Source organism: Delphinapterus leucas, chromosome 16 (genome assembly GCF_059928025.1).
Source record: "Delphinapterus leucas isolate spDelLeu-1000000601 "Yukka" chromosome 16, BTC_Dleu_Yukka2, whole genome shotgun sequence".
Taxonomy (NCBI): Eukaryota; Metazoa; Chordata; class Mammalia; order Artiodactyla; family Monodontidae; genus Delphinapterus; species Delphinapterus leucas.
Window position 1 is genome coordinate 58,676,226 of NC_143144.1, and position 9,675 is coordinate 58,685,900.

The following is a 9,675-nucleotide window of genomic DNA, read 5'->3' on the forward strand; positions in this document are numbered from 1 at the left end:
GGATTTCTTTTCATAAAATATAAATTAATTTTTCTCATATTTAAAGCATTATTTTTCAAAGTGAAGCTAAACCTAACTATACTATAATTATTATTGTCATCATTATTTTATTAGTCCTAGCCCGCAATCAGTCTCTCTCACAGATCCTCTCTTTAGGCCATTAAAAACAGCCTAAATGTTATCAATAGTGCAAAGAATTTTGCCTTCATTCTGATCTCTGTTGCCAACCCAATCATGTCTTTAATGAAGGGGTGCCTGGGTCCTCCCGGCCCCTGATGGCATGCATGGCATCACCACTGCTTTCCCTCCTTTGATTCCCTCTCTTTCTGCATTCCTGATTCTAGGTTTTCCCCACTTTCCATGGCTCTTCTTGCAGAATTCTCAACGGACTCACTGAGACTGAATCACCCTGAAAGAGGAGAAGGATTTGGACTAGGTAGAAAGGACAGGGAAGCATTCCAGGTGGGAGAAAACATAAGCAAAAGGGGAAAGCAGGTGGAGCATAATTTAGGGATTAGAAGGGGAGTGGCTGAAGGTTTCTGCTGAGGGTGGTAGGAGATCAGATTGAATCGGGAAGGCCGGTGGGACCTATGGAGGGTCTTCAAGGCCCAGTAGAGGAGTTTGGACTTGATCCTGGAGGAAACAGAGAGTTACTACAAGTTACTGAGCAGGACAGTGACACAAGGCAAGTGATGTTTCCAAAGGAATTAATCTGGCTGCAGTGTGCAAAACAGATTGAAGGCAGGAAGAGCCTGGAGACAGGGGGGCCAGTATAAATCTTCCACCCGTTAATCAGTTGGTCAGACATTGTCAACAGACTTTGAAAGGCCATATGAAACAGCAAAATTAAAGTGTAATGATTTCAGTTAAGCAGAATAAGAAGTCTTAAACAAAGTCTTTCCCCAGAACTTCCCACACAGAGAAAGTAGCCAGCTTCCAAATAGCAAAAACGGGTTCAATCCTTCTGGAAAACAATTAGGCGCTATGGATCAAGAGCCTTAAGAATGTTCACATGCTTTGACCCAGTAATTCTACTTCTGGGAATGCTAGGGAAATAATCCAAACTAGAGAAAGGGGAGAAAAATGCCTGGAGATCTTAAACACAGAACACTTGATAATAGCAAATCATTAGAAACAATCTAAATGTTCAGCAATAGGGGGATGGTTTAGCCAACTATGTATGGCAAACATACATACGTAATACAATACAATTGTATGTTTCTAGGAATTTATAATTTCTTCTAGGTTGTCCATTTTATTGGTGTAAAGTTGTAAAATTGTATGTAATACAATTGTATTAGCAAACAATTGTATGGCTCTCAGGCTTCCCTGGTGGCGCAGTGGTTGAGAGTCCGCCTGATGATGCAGGGGATACAGGTTCGTGCCCCGGTCTGGGAAGATCCCACATGCCACAGAGTGGCTGGGCCCGTGAGCCATGGCCGCTGAGCCTGCGCGTCTGGAGCCTGTGCTCCGCAACGGGAGAGGCCACAACAGTGAGAGGCCCGCGTACCAAAAAACAAAACAAAACAAAACAAACAACGATGGCTCTCAATTAAATGTTACCCAGGCATGAACTCCAAAGGATAAGAGGACCAGGTAGATGACACAGAAAATGCCCATGACATTAATTTGAGGAAAGCAGGATACAAAATATGAGTGTGTATCACACAACAGTTACCCCCAGTATAGAAAAAAATCAGACTGAAAAGTAATATTCTAATCACGCCCATTTGTTTCATTAAAGTGGAGGGACTGTAGATTTTGTTTCTTTTCTCTTCAAAAAAATTTTTCCCCCAGTATGCTTTTGTTATAGCTATACCTTTAATTATAGGGAATGTCAGGAGAAGTCTTGCTTTTCTATTCATTCTGAATTGTTTGGCTTTTATAAGACTGTGTTAAATATGTATGACTTGTATTTTTTTAATAAGTGGTTTTTCAAAAAATATATATTAGTAAATGTGGGGAAACCATAAGAAGGGCTCATGTCATCACAGGCAAATACTTATATTCATCTTCTCTATGATGTGGTTTTTAAAAACTTAATAGGCTTTAGAGTGTGTGGGGGGCCTGAGTTTAAATCCTCCTTTAGCTGGATGACCATGGCTAGGTTATGTGTGAAGTAGGGAATAGCGCCTTCCTTGCAAAATTATTGGAGAAATCAGTGAGAAAATGTACAGAAATCTCTGAGCACAATGCTCTGCATTTAGGAGACACAGAGCAACGGTGGCTGTGAATCTCGGAAGCTGTTATTTTCTCCCTTCTGTGGTCTTCTGCCTCTCGCAGGCAGGCAGCTGAGAGTTTAAGGGGTGACCTCTGAGGAGGGAGACAGGAACCCTGAGCAGTTCCCCCAGCCACCTCCTGCCTTTGTGCTGCAGCCACCCTGGCTCTTCCCCACTCTGAGCCCACTGGGCAATCTCTTCTCCTTTCTCTGCCTTTGCAATGCTTTTGCCTCTGCCGGGACCGCACTTTTATGATGGTGTGTAATGAACCGCTTATAGAAGACAAAGTTTATTTTCAAAAGGAAGTTTTTTTCTCCATATACTCAGCCAGCATGTATTTAAGAATGGTTTTATGTTTTTCAACATTTAGGTTGGAACATAAAGTGGCCTTTGTTTGCTTAAATCATTCTGTTATAGCTCCCTTGACCCCTGGTTTTATGCAAGTCCCAGTTTACAACCCTGTTCAAAGCTGCACAGGTCCCTTTGAACGGTCACTGGGATTAGGAGAGAGACCGAGGGGGAGGAAGAAAAGGATGGCTTGGAGACCACCTAGGGCAAAGCAAATTGATGCCAAAAATGATTTTGGGGCATGCTGAATGACACCACTAATTTTCCCAACATCCTGCTTAATAAAACTTTCACACCGAGCCATATTTTCCAAGTTTCTCAAGGACTACTTAAGTGGGAACCCATTCAAAACCTTATTAAAGTCCAAGGAGATGATGTTTATTGGCTCTGCATGGACTGCTAAGCCTCCTGGTCTGTCAGGGGAGGCCTTGCTACGACTGCGGTGTCCCCAGCACACTGGGCACTGAGGCTGTGGGAGGAGAAAGAGCCTCCTTCCTTCCCCGCCCTGGATTCTGTTCTTGAACCCAGGATGCGGCCGGTCTGGGACTAGAAACACTGGATGTGACTCTTTTTTGGGGGGGGGGGGCAATTAATAACCACCATTTATTGAGTTAGGTTAGGAATCCAAGATTCAAAGCCAGGGTTTGCTGGATTCCAAAGCAGCCCTATTACCATCACACTTCACTAGATGAAACTCAAGGCCACTAACATTGGGTTTTTACCTATTCACAGCATCTACTAAAATTATAAATAGGTTCTTGTCCTCAAGTCTAATAGCAAGGAGAGAATACTAAGTAGGTAGTCAAGGTTTTCATTTTAAATAAGCTTGCTACAGGTATTATCATAGAATACTGAAGGCAGGGCGATGGGATGGGATCAGTTCCCTACTGGATGTTTACCACATCCAATTAAAAATATCCAGGAAGTAACAAAACCTAAAATGTGCTCCAGGGCTTCCCTGGTGGCGCAGTGGTTGAGAGTCCGCCTGCCGATGCAGGGGTCATGGGTTCGTGCCCCGGTCCGGGAGGATCCCACATGCCGCGGAGCGGCTGGGCCCGTGAGCCATGGCCGCTGAGCCTGGGCGTCCGGAGCCTCTGCTCCGCAGCGGGAGAGGCCACAACGGTGAGAGGTCCACGTACCACACACAAAAAAAATGTGCTCCAACTAGACAAAGTAGCTTTAAAGTATTCCTATTAATATGAAGCAATAAAGCTCTGATGACTAAGATCTGATTATGGGTTGCCAGGGTTTGAATCTTTGCCCAACACTAAGCACCTTACCCTCGGTCAAGTTACTTGTGCCTAAGCTTCCTTTCATGTAAAATAGGCAAAATAAAACTTATTCCAAGTTTTTTATGAGTACATTATGTAAAGTGCTTAGAATGTCACATAACGTATTGGATGCTATAGAAATACTTATCATCAGTTTAAATAAAAAAGGTATTGTAGGGCTTCCCTGGTGGCGCAGTGGTTGAGAGTCCGCCTGCCAATGCAGGGGACACGGGTTCGTGCCCCGATCCGGGAAGATCCCACGTGCCGCGGAGCGGCTGGGCCCGTGAGCCATGGCCACTGAGCCTGCGCGTCCAGAGCCTGGGCTCCGCAACGGGAGAGGCCACAACAGTGAGAGGCCTGCGTACCGCAAAAAAAAAAAAAAAAAAGTATTCTAGTTTTTAACACTTTTCTGAGCCCTGCTGCATGAAAGGTCTAAACAACCCAGAACTAGCATGTAACTAGTTTAACAATGTATTTTTAGGTAGTAGGCTTCAAAGTTAAGTTCCTGATCCTCAAACCCAGCTACTTAATTTATGATGCAATTATGAGTAATCAACTTTTCCTGAGCGTAACTATAATGCAACAGATAACCTTTCATTTATTTATTTTAAGTCCTTTTTTCATAGGAGTTTAGAGACTATTTTCAAACTAGTACAAATATTTTATACATACTATCCGGCAGTTTATTAACCAGTGGAGTAATCGCACAACAAATTACCTCACATCTTTCAGGAAGAAAATCCACTAAATTTGAAAAGTAAAGACGTCACCCTCTGAATTCGGACACAAAATGTGCTTTAAATATTTGTTTGGGGGAAGGGACACACACTTCTACTCAATTAAGAGAAACATTTATACAGTCTAGTTCTTTTCTTTTCTTTCCATCCATCATGCCACGAATTCATAGGGAATGGGCTCCAACAGTTCAGACTCCTTTCCATTGGTTCTCACGAAGTGTGCTTCTCTGGGTGGTACCCAGAGAAAGGTACCCAAGTCCCTTTCTCTTTGGCTTCCTTCTTTTTCTGATCATTTTCCTTCACCCGTTTCAGGAAGTTATCTCGGGTCTTAGGGTGCTTAATATGCTCGATACGCACATTAATTCTCTTGGCAGGAATCTTGCCATTAACTTGTTTGTTTACAATGATGCCAACAGCATGCTGGGTAACATTGTAGACTCTCCCAGTTTTGCCATGGTAACATTTGTGGGGCATTCCTTTTTGAACAGTGCCCATTCCCTTGATATCTACAATATCACCTTTCTTGTAGATTCGCATGTTTGTGACCAAAGGAACAACTCCATGTTTTCTAAAAGGCCCAGAGAACATGTAGCGGGTGCCCCTCCTCTTTCCCTTTGTGTTGGTCATTTTGGCGAATTACTGGAAGATGGTGGTTCCAGCTGAAAGTGTATGTGACTCTTGCGCCACAGATTCTTCCCCTCCAAGAAGAGGGAAGCTAAAGGGGATGGTCACAGGAGAGAACAAAGCTGGGCTGGGACCGTGTCCTATTTCCTTTGGGGCTACCACTGGCCCCTTTTGCCCCAACGCTTGCTCATAAGTCATCCGGTTTCATTTTCTAGTCTGAGTGATACTGTGACGTGAACTGACTTAGAACAAAGGCAGGGGCCCTGTCTTAGGTGCTGTTGTAGTCCCAGCACCAGTCACCTATTGGATGGTCAGCGACTGTTTGATGAATAAAGGAAGGCATGCATGTGTGAACAAATGGATAAGACTACTTTTCATTCACTCCCACTCTAAGTCTTAGCCTCCTTGGCAGATGAAAAATTATGGCTACTCATTGCTATGTGTCAAACCATCTTTCGTTATTACTGATTTGTAAAAGAATTAGGACTTTAAAAGAAAAAAACCCCTAGAACATTATTTAAGCACACAAGAACTCTGAATTCTATAGCCCTGTGGAGCAGAGCTGCCCAGTGAACTGGAGCCTCTCTGCTGACCTGTATATGGTGAGAGAGAAAAAGTCTATGTTCTTGAAATAAAGAGAGAAAAGAAGGAATGGAGGGAGTGAGGGAGGGAAAAAAGAAGGAGAAAGAAGCAGAGAGAGATTGAGAAATAAATTTCGTTCTGGTCCTATGGCCCTGACTGAGCCACTCGTGGCTTTGTAACCATAAGCCTCAGTTTTCCCATCTATAAAATGGGATGTTGGACTGGATGAGTTCTCAGACTTTGTGAGGACATCAGAATCACTTGGGGCATGGGGAGAGGGGCAGTGGACACTGTTAAACATGCAGATTCCTGAGCCCCACCCCCAAAGACTTTGACTGGGGCCCTGGGAATGTGCATGTTTAACAAGCACAGCTGCAGTTGTTTCAAGAGCTCACTTGGAGAAAACAAGACCCAACTGGCCTCAGAGAGGATGTGGCTCTGACCCCTCAAGGTGGACAGTGGAACTGGGAGGTGTACCAGTATTCCTCATCCCTTGCAGAAACAGTCAACCACTTTGGGGCATGGTTTAGCTCTGGTTTAGATGGGAATGAATCATGAGGAAGTGGTGGAGGCAAAGGGAATGGTATGTTAGCATCTTAGAAACCAGCAGACTCTCTCAAGGTGGCCTTTGCCTTGGTTGTTAGGACTTGTTAAATGGGACCGGAATTAATGCAGGTGTACTGTCTCCCTGACTTTACCTACCGGGTGGAGATGGATCAGTACCTCCCATCAGTACCTCCCATACACTGCTCTTTATTGGCAGACTCAGGGAAAGAGCTCAGATCTCCTGATTCCCAGTGTAATGGTTCTCCCAATGTACATGTTGTAGGTAACTGCATATTTAGTAAACTAAAGGACTGAGGGATTATTAACAGTAAGTTTCTAAAACTTCTTACTTAGCCAGAGCAATGGTAAAGTTCCATTATAGACTGAGATTCCTACTCTAACGAAGTTAATGATAAAAATTCTAAAAGCCCTGGTGGTAAAGTCCATGTAATCCAGTCTTGTGGTGAGTGGGCATATGCATATAAAAAATATATTTGCATATGTGTGCTCTGGATAAAAGATTGAAAGAGATATACAAAATGGTAACAGTGATTGTAAGTAGTAGAATTATAGGTGATTTTTATTTTCTTCTTTTTACTTTATGTATATTGATTATATTCATTATATTTTCCATAATGAGTCATTTTCCTTTTTTAATCAGAAAAAAATGCATGCAACACATCTCTGTGTTTATGGATACTTTAGAGTTTCTAAGATGCTTTCACATATTTGTTACTGAATTTTATTCTTACTCTGTAGGAAGCACTCTGAGCAGGTATTATTTTATTATCCCTATTTGACAAAGGAGGTAATTTCCCTATGTCACACCACACAGCTTGTAAGAGATGGACTGTGACAAACACCCAGATCTCCCAGCTACTTGTAACATTTCTTTTCACTCTGAGACCCTGTGTGTGTTCTTTTTTGTGTGTGAGTGACTTAGCTCTGGGGCATTGCTGGCCCCTCACACACACGCTTGCAGTCCTGCCCTCACATCCCCTCCCTATGGGTTGTCTCTGCCAGGAACCCAAAGATGGGTCTTCACCCAGGTTTCTGCCCTCACAGTGCTGGGAGCAGCCTGCTGCCCACAGCAGGGTAGACGTCCACAGGTTGGTGACGTGGACTCTTTCACTCAACATGGGGCCTGTTGTGAGTGGTGCCTGGCTGCAGGGCTCCCAGTGAAAGGCCAGGAGGGAGAGAGGCAGGTGTTTCTTGCATCACCAGTGAGGTTGAGCGGCTCTTGCTGTCTGGAGGATGATCTGGGTGCGGCCCACTGCACGGCGGCTGGATGCTCGGTGGCAACCGGAAGGGAGATGGTGACACCGATGCTGTGCTATGCTTCTCGGAGGATGCCACTCTGCCCTGCCCAGGGACTGTAAATGGCTCTCCCGGGTGTTGCTGGGTTTCTTTCCTTTCCACAACCAGCCAACAGTCCCTGGACTACAGAACTGTGGACTGAGTCAAAGGAGGAGAGGAAGACAATGTTGGGCTAAGAGGGCGGTGTGGGAATGAGAGGGGCCCGGGCACACATCCAGACTGACGGGGTGCCCTGCGTGACCTGACTTGCCATATGACTTCTCTATGCCTGTTCCCTTATTTTTAAAATGATGATGAGGTTCGTGATGTTAATGATACCTTCCTCGCAGGACTGTTGTAAGGTTTAAATTGATTTACTTGCTCAATAAATTATTTATTATTGCTTGTGTTCCAGATCCTGTTCTAGGTACTGGGGGTAGAGCAGCAACTGAGACAGGAAAAGGCCTGTCTTCATTTGGGGGGATGGACAATATGCAGATAAGCGTATAATGAAACTTCAGATGGTGATGAATGCGGTAAGAGAAATAAAGCAGGTGCAAGGCACAAAGGAGTGGGGTAGGCTATTTAGGTAAGGAATTCGAGGAAGATGTCCCTGGGGAGGTGAGACCAGAGCAGAGACCAGGAAGAAGTGAGAGAGTGAACAAGACAGTGGGTGACAGTCCTGGCTGTAAAATGCGAACAGAAGGACCCTCCAGGGTGGCCATTCCTCATAGGCCTCTGGACCCTCTGACAACTAGCAAAGAAGTGGGCAGCCACAGAAAGAGAGTGTTCAACTTGACATTTCCAAAGGTCTGGGTCCCACCCTTGAGCACCACTGCAGGAAGAGGCAGAGAGAAAAAGAGAACACTTTCTTCCTGCTTCTGTTAGAGCCAAGGAAACCTTATGTTTCACGATCTGTTTACAAGCCCATCTCTCCCCTGGGTTGTGGCTTTGTAGGTAGGACTGCCTCTCACTTCTCAGGTGCCCCAAGGGGCCGTGGTGAGCCACACAGCCATTGGAATCCTGATTCTGTCATGTACTTGCTGTGTGAATTCAGGCATGCTTCTTACCTTTCTGAGCCTCAGTTCTGAGCCTCATCTGTGAAATGGGGCATTTTTATAGCTAACCCACAGGGCTGTGGTGAGAATGAACAGGTCCTACATAATAAGTGCAAAATTATAAATTGCTCATTGTCAATGCCGGCACATAGTAAGTGCTCAATACATTTTGTGGAACGAAAGCTCTAAAGTAAGAAAATGCTGCGTGAAGAATTTCATATTAAGAATTGTGCCTTGGGGACTTCCCTGGTGGTCCAGTGGTTAAGACTCTGCGCTTCTACTGCAGGAGGCACAGGTTCGATCCCTGGTCAGGGAACTAAGATCCCGCATGCCCGTGCAGTGCAGCAAAAAAAGAAAAAAAGAAGAATTGTGCATTGCCCCCAGGAGGGACACAGCCATCATCTTGGAGCACCTGTGAGACAGGCAAGTGAGCTAAACCCTGAATCTAACTCCTTGCTTCTGAGCCTCTTTTAATGTCTTGTTCTCAGATGGCAAACATGTCAAGCCATTAACTTGATAAGAACAGGTATAGCACCTGACCTTGGCCTGAAGCTAAAAAGTGGCCCGTTTGCTTCCCGTCCTAGGCGTTGACTGTCTTCCAGCTCCTGCACATGGGGTCTCCCCCATCCCTCTCTGGAGCCATGTGTGGGCCCTGTGTTCCCCCCACCTCCACTGCTGGTGCTTGGTTGTAGTTGTTGCTGTGATTTGTGGAAAGTGGTCTGAGAATCAGGTGAGCCAGGTAGAAGATAAAGCAGAGATCTGAGGATTTAGCCAGATGCAAAATGTACCTTAAGTTCACGTGTTGCAAAGGTGAGACCAGCAAGAACCATCTTGGTTCACAATTACCCATGTAATTGTATAGGTTAGAAACAAGCAGCTCATGGTCCTGGCAGAGAGAGAATTTGAGGGGACAAGGGGAGAACACCTTAAGTGGCAGAACTTGTTGCTTGTGTGGGCTGGGCATGTGGCTGGGGAGTGGGAGTGGATTTTGAGG

General features: G+C 44.9%; 1 non-coding gene and 1 pseudogene across 1 annotated transcript; one reads left to right on the forward strand and one right to left on the reverse strand.

Moving 5' to 3' along the window:
- Nucleotides 1–4,711: 4,711 nt before the first annotated feature.
- On the reverse strand, nt 4,712–5,250 carry LOC111172628 (large ribosomal subunit protein eL21 pseudogene; annotated as a pseudogene).
- Nucleotides 5,251–8,924: 3,674 nt separating this feature from the next.
- Nucleotides 8,925–8,997, forward strand: TRNAR-UCU (transfer RNA arginine (anticodon UCU)). The gene has a single exon. It is a non-coding gene; the product is annotated as a tRNA-Arg (tRNA).
- Nucleotides 8,998–9,675: the final 678 nt, after the last annotated feature.